Source organism: Pinus tabuliformis, chromosome 2_1 (genome assembly GCF_031772625.1).
Source record: "Pinus tabuliformis cultivar Carrire ecotype Pingquan chromosome 2_1, CPIR1, whole genome shotgun sequence".
Taxonomy (NCBI): domain Eukaryota; kingdom Viridiplantae; phylum Streptophyta; class Pinopsida; order Pinales; family Pinaceae; genus Pinus; species Pinus tabuliformis.
In genome coordinates, this window is record NC_142299.1 from 878,926,851 (window position 1) to 878,934,141 (window position 7,291).

The following is a 7,291-nucleotide window of genomic DNA, read 5'->3' on the forward strand; positions in this document are numbered from 1 at the left end:
AGGCTGAGTGGAGGCACCAACTCAACCAAAATATTCCAGAGAGGGGAGGAAGAGAACCAAAGAAGTTGACAGGTTGGTGCAAGATGCTAGGGAGAATGTGGGAGCTCCTACATCCTTGCGCAAGAAGAGGAATTCACCATAAGGTATACCGGTTACATGGATCTCATGACAAAAATCATTGATTTTGAGCCTTCTTCATTTGAGGAAGCAGTTTCCCAACCAGTATAGGTAGATTCCATGGTGGATGAGTATGACTCCATCATGAAGAGAAATGTATGGGAGGTGGTGTCGAGACTAGAGAACAAGTCAATGGTTGGTTCCAGATGGATCTACAAAGTGCAGCGTGCAGTTGATGGGAGCGTCAAGAAGTACAAGGCCATATTTGTGGCCAAAGGATTCTTATAGGTAAAGGGAGTTGACTATGAGGAAACATTTTCCCCAATGGAAATATATTCTTTTTTCAAAACCATTCTAGCATTAGCTACATAGATGGGGTGGAAGATACATCAAATGGATGTGAAGATTTCCTTCCTCAATGGTGTTGTTTAGGAAGAAATTTACATAGAGCAGCTAGAGGGATTTGAGACATATGATAAGGAGACACATGCGTGTAGACTTATGAGAGCCTTGTATGGTCTCAAGTGGGCACCTCAAGCACGATACACTCAGATTAACATATATCTTAGGAGGATATTGTGATGTCGCACATTTATAGGTATATTTTGAGGTTCATTATGCTACCCTCCTACCCTTAAAACTCTCCTTTTCTCACACTAATTCATATTTTTAGCCATAATAATCTTAGTAAGAATACTAAAGGGTTTTTTTCATATTGCATGGCCTAATGTAATTAATATGCAGGAAAATAAGTAGTTTTGGAGATATTTATTATGCAGGGGCTTGATGGAGACAACCAGAGAGAATATAGGAGGCTTGTCCACCTCATTAACTCTCCAACTCAGCTTGATATCACAGAATCCTCACCAACAGATTGAATTCACTAGCGGCCGAGGAACTCCAAGTACATGTGAAAATCAAAGGGAACTAGATCCAAAAATCTCGAGATTTTGGAGGGAATCACTCCTCTTTTCAAGGGAGTTTCCCTCAGCTACTTTTTTTTAAATAAACCATCCAAAAGGCTCATTAGGATTCAAATTTTTGTTGCATATAGGAGTCGCTAAGGAGATCCTAGTGCTTGATATTGTTATTCTCAGCTTTCATATTATGTATGTGACTCTTATTTTCTGTTAATGGGAAGTTCACTATTGGTATGCATCTAAGTTAGTTTTGGAGGGATGAAACCCTTGGGTTTGGGCCTAACCCAGAGGATTTAGTCCCTCTCTTGTATTTCTTCCTTGTTCCTTCTCAAGTGCTATGCTTTTCTTGTTTCAATAGGTGTTATATTACAAAATTTGTAGTTGCAGGTTTTCCTATCACCTCTCTTGTGGGAAGAGTGATTGGAAGATCTACAATAACAACCCAAAAATATTTGTTTATGATTTCTTGGAAATTGTTAAGTATGGGACTGTAATACTTATGCATGTTTAGTTTCTTCACTTTAGGAGTTAGTAGCATTGGTTTGGAAATTAGAATTTGTGTTGTAGGTTAGAGTAGATTTCAATAAAATTCAACTCATCTTTTCCATGTTAATTTACTTTGTTGTAATATTGATCATTTGATGCATGTGTTTGATTGGTTTGTAGGGATTGTGTTGACCTGCAAGGGTGGGAAAAACTTTCTACATCCACCTAGGCCACTCCATCTCCCTCCTAGACACCTCACATTTCCTCCAAACGATGCCACTGAGATCACTATGTGAAGGTAAATGGGGGATACCGTGGGCACAAACTTTGGTGCAAGACAGACCTTCGAGGGGTACTAGGCTTGGCTAAGGGGCTCTCACACCCTTAATTCACCTTCTTCCACCTTCATCCACCTTTTTATACCTTCAAGACACCATTCCTGTCCTAAAAAATCTCTCAAACTCACCTCCTGTAGCAAAACAGGGTCTCATGTAGCAATACAAAGCCTCATGTAGCACTTCCTGTAGCAGACCTGTAACATTGTTTTCTTCAACCAGATTCGCTCCAAATTTTAGCCCTTGGTTATTGAAGTTGAATAATATCCTACAATCCTTGATTTCATGATCCGAGAAGATCCTAAGACTACTCCAACTCCATTTTCTCCTCACAACAAGCATAAGACAACAAATAGAATTGGAATTAGCATTTTTTTTCATAATTGCGTTGAAGGTTGAATTTCTCATTTTCAAGCAAGTGAAAATAGATAGATGATTCATGCAAGTAGGTTTTTACATTGATTAGGTTTGGAAATAGAATAGCGTGGTTTACTTCTACAACTAAACTAGCCTTTTTCCTTTCATGCAATTTCAATTCAACATTTACCTTGAATGTATGGCACTTTCACTTCTATAGTAGAATCATGTTCATCTCCTTGCAATTGTGACTTGTTTTTCTCTTTATAGTTAGCTGAAGGAGTGGTCTCTGAACACCTTGATCTGATCTCATTACTGAGGGTGACATGAGTAGAACCTAACTTCTTGTGCATATAACACAGTCACCTCTAATTGTGTAGGAACCCCGAGTTAATAATTTAAGTTGAGAAGCCCTTGGGAGTTGTAACATCCTTGGTGCAATACCAAGGCTCATCACTTTTTGGCATCATTTTCGGGGAGGTGTCTAAGTAGGTGTTTTTTCTACTTAAGAGTTGCTTTTTGTTTTTTTTTTTTTTTTGCATCAGTCTTATTGTTTTGAAAAAAACTAGTTCTTTCATGCCTCATAGGAGTAGGGATAATAAAGGGAAATTCTTACCCCCACCCCCTCAAGCAGTAAACCTTCATTCTTTGTTGGTGACTATGAACTTCCCATAGGGGAAGAAGAACCTATCTCACCTAGACAAAACATGGCTGAAAAGAGGAACAATGGGATTTTCCCTATCATAGAAACCAATGGAGAGGTCAAAATGAATAATATAAGCCTTGTTTCCCTTCCACATTTCCATGGCCTAACCTTTGAGGATATTGACACCTTCATCTTTGATTTTTTTGTTCTTTGTAGGACCTATGACTAAGCCTCTAATGAGTAGAAGTTGAAATTGTTTCCTTCTACCCTCAAAGATGCAAACTTGCGCTAGTTTATGAGTTTACCTGGAGGAAACATCACTACCTGAGCCCAACTGCAACAAGTCTTCAATGACAAATACATGGATTACCATAGTTACAAAGAAACAAAGGAGGAAATATTTAGGATGACCCTTGGACCCGATGAATCCTTAAAGGACTAAGAGGAAATATTTCAACTCAACTATAGGAGGGCCAATTGTACCCTTGATCCTAACTCACTCAGGTTATTTCTTCTCTGAGGGATCAGGGAGGATGTAATGGAAACCCTCAACACGTTGTTTGGAAGATATATCTACCAAATACCTTATGATGACACCAAAACTATATTCATGAAACGCTCAAGGGATGCTAGGAAAAAGGGTAGGTCTAGCCAAAGCTTGGCCAGTTACTCTCCCTCCACAACAACCATCAAGCATGAGATAAGAAGTATGTTGGAAGATTTTAAGAGTGAAATGTTGCATACCTTTTCCCTACAAATGGATACTATGCAAATCAAAAGGAAGCAAGAGGAAGTAGAAAGGGCACTAGCTATATTTTTCCCTAGATGTACTAAGATACATCCTAGGAATGAGTGCCCACTGAATGTCATAGAAGTCTGCTTAGTCTGTGAAGAGAATCATGCAACAGACAAATGCTCCTCTCTTCCAAGCCTAAAGGTTATATACCAAGGAGGGGTAGAAGGTGGGTTAGAGCAGTTGTGCTTCATTAACCAAAGGAGGCCTCCAGGTCCTTGACCATATCAACAAGGCATGCAAGGTGCACATTATCCTCACTACAATCCAAATCAGAATGCACCTTTCTAGCCTTGGTACCCTTCCACTCATCCATCATGGTCCACACCTCCTCCTTGGCCTTATGCTCCTCAATATCCTCCTCAGCCTATCAACCCTCCTTTTCAGCCATATCCACCCTAATCTTCCCAATGGGGCAACCCCTCACCAGGGTGGAGGCCTCAAACAACCCAACCTCCTACTTTACTGCCTCCACCTCAACCTCAACCACAACTTCCTCACCAATCCACCTAAGCAACCTCAAATGCCTGCTCAACCCAATCTGAACCCAAACAATAAGCAGGCACAATAGGTTTATAATGGGGAGACATCCTATCCTACTTATGTTGTGGAAATCTAAGAGATCAACCTTTGATCTGGGAAGGTGCTCCCATATAATCACCCACCTTCTCCACCTGGAGAGATTGAAGAGGAGAAGCAATATACTAATCCTCAAGCCAATGGACCTTCTTATCCTAAAATTTTGGTCCACCCTAACCAGCACACCCTAAAAGAGGTTGAAATTCTGGAAGAATTGAAGAACTTGTGTGTCAAGATACCCCTTCTCCAAGCCATCAAATATGTTCCCATTCAACAAGAATATTAAAGAGAAATGTTATACCTTGGAGAAGAAGAAGACATACCCCCACCGTCAATGTTGTTGGACACCTATCTGATCTGATGCTTGGAAGAGTAATCTCCCCGAAGTACTTGGATCCTGGTAGCCCAGTAGTGGATGTGCACATTGATGGCATTATGGTCCCCAATACCTTGATTTATATTGGCGTTGTAATCAATGTGATGACCAGGGAAACCATGTTGAATCTCAATCCCTAGGTGGCTTTGAGGAATACCACTACATTGTTGCAGCTTCTAGATAGATCCACAATAGCTCCTGAGGGAGTTATTGAGGATGCCATGGTCTCCATTGACTCCTGGGAGTACCCCACTGATTTCTTGGTCCTCCATCCCAAAACCAATTTTAATGGTTATCCTCTCATCCTAGGAAGACCTTGGTTGGCCATTGTTGATGCCTACATTAGTTGTAGGGTTGGGAACATGACTATTAAGAATGGAAATTTATCAAAACAACTTGTGTTGTATCCTCCTTCTCAACCCTCTATTGAGCATGATTTACCCTTATGGTTAGAGGATGAGGAAGAGGAAGAATTTTATCAGACAAGCCCTACCCAGTTTGCACACTGGACATTGTTATAGGGGAAGGGAAACTTGATGAAGATGGCCTTATTGACCATATATTACATAATCAACCCCCCACTTCCATACCATTTGATGAATTGTGTAACACCCCTCCATTGTATGTAAAACTTTGCTAACCTAAGCTAGGAAAAGCTAGGTCCGATGTGTAACAAGAAAAGTAAATACTTCATTATTAAATAAATAAAATAAATTAATCACTTGGAAAAGTGAGACACCAAGAGATGAGATTCTTGCCAAATCCCATTGGTGAATGGGAAGGGATAATTCTTTCATGATAAAGCTTCTAGATTCAATTCTAGATAAGCTTGATGGATTGGAGATAAATATCCATTGAGTTACTTAGAAAAACATAAAAGCTTTGCGGGAGAGAAAGGCAATATTTTATGAGGAAAAGCCTCACGGGAGAGAAAGGAAACCTTTTCTGAGAAAAGCCTGGGAAAATGGATAAAAAAGATCCATAAAAGCGGGATGCCGCTAATAGAAACCATATCATGAAAGAGGGTATTAAATACCCATTGAAGAGATCAACAAAGGTAGTTGATCCATGGAAAGAACTCTCGGCTCGGGGGTGAACTGGTGAAAGTTAGTTCTAGGTTGGGTGGTGGTGCTCGTTTATCCAAGTGACATTCTTTCCAATTGCTCTTGTCTGAACCACTTGCATGGGATATATTGTATGTTTACTCCTTACTTTTTATGTTGTGGAATTGTTCAGCTCATATATATAAATGGTTGTGTTATCTTTATTTATGAGAATGATTGAATTCTTATGTATGTGACTCCTATTGCATCCAAGTGTAGAGTTAGTGATGGAAGCATAGTAGGTAGTTATTAATACTTGGGTCAAGGAGCTATCTGACACATGTTACTAATGGTAGAATCTACATGTGACCACTATGCATAAGTAGAATTGCCTGTACTAACTTTTTTTATGAGATGATCATATACAGATGCGTGGGATATCTATTGAATCTAAATTTAATCACCATTAAATTTAGTGAAGGAACATAGTATGCCTCTAAACTTATGTGATATCTATGTTTTAAGTTGGCGAATATTTATGCATGAGACATTGATGCATGTGGAACAATTATGGTTTAATGCTTCAAATTGTATAGCCTATGGTTCAAGTTATCTATGCCATACATTATGTGTCATAGGAATTGCATCCAATGAGGCTAGTTTAGCTATTTATGCATATTGCATAAGAGTTATGTCAGTAACACTTTTGACTATGCCAGTAGGACTATGATCATGATTCATGGCCATGCTAGCTATAGTAGACTCAAGATAATGTTCCATTAATGCTTGTGTTGAGTCATCAAAGAATTTTATTGGTTGCATGCCATGATTAATTCTTTTCTCCAAGTTGTAATTTATGCTTAAGGGTTGATCTGACATATAAGTCTTATAAATGAATCTAAAAGTCCACATCATGGATCCAGTAAAGCATAGAAGGAGTTTGTAGTATTGTGCCCAGGGAGTATGGTTCATTACTTTTGATGTTGTCTAATTTTTAAGAGTATGAGTATAGTTGCATGAATAATATTTGTTCATGTAATGATGGAATAATTATACTTGTGACAACTATTGAATCTAACTTTAATCGAAGTAAATTTAGGGAATGGGAGCCTAGTAGGTAAATTTTCAAATTTGGTCCAGGGGGTATGTGACAAATGTATTGGAGCTCTAAGTTCAAACATTTCGGCCTATGGGCCAATCCACCTTTATAATATATGAAGAAGTTGAGGGTACTAGACTAGGTCCTACACAAATAAGAGGTTCCAATGAGAATCCATAAAGGTTGAAATGAGATCTTAAAATGATTTATTGAAGGAGGATGAAATCAAAGATGATTTTGAACTAAGGTTGTTATTCCCTTCGAATTAACTATCTAATTATGTTTTATATCCTTCTTATATTTAATGGTTGTGAGTAATGAAATTTGCTCAATAGTAAGATAGGAGATAAGTATTAGTACAAAAAAAAGTAAAGTAAATGCAAGTAGCAAATGAAAAGTATTAGATAGTTAAATTATGTTAGAGAGTAATAAGTCAATGCGTGTTATCAGATTTGAATTCTTGAATTATGATCTTAACTCCAAGCCACACAATTCACCAAACCTTCGTAAAAAAATTTCATTAAAGAGGGTATTAAATAC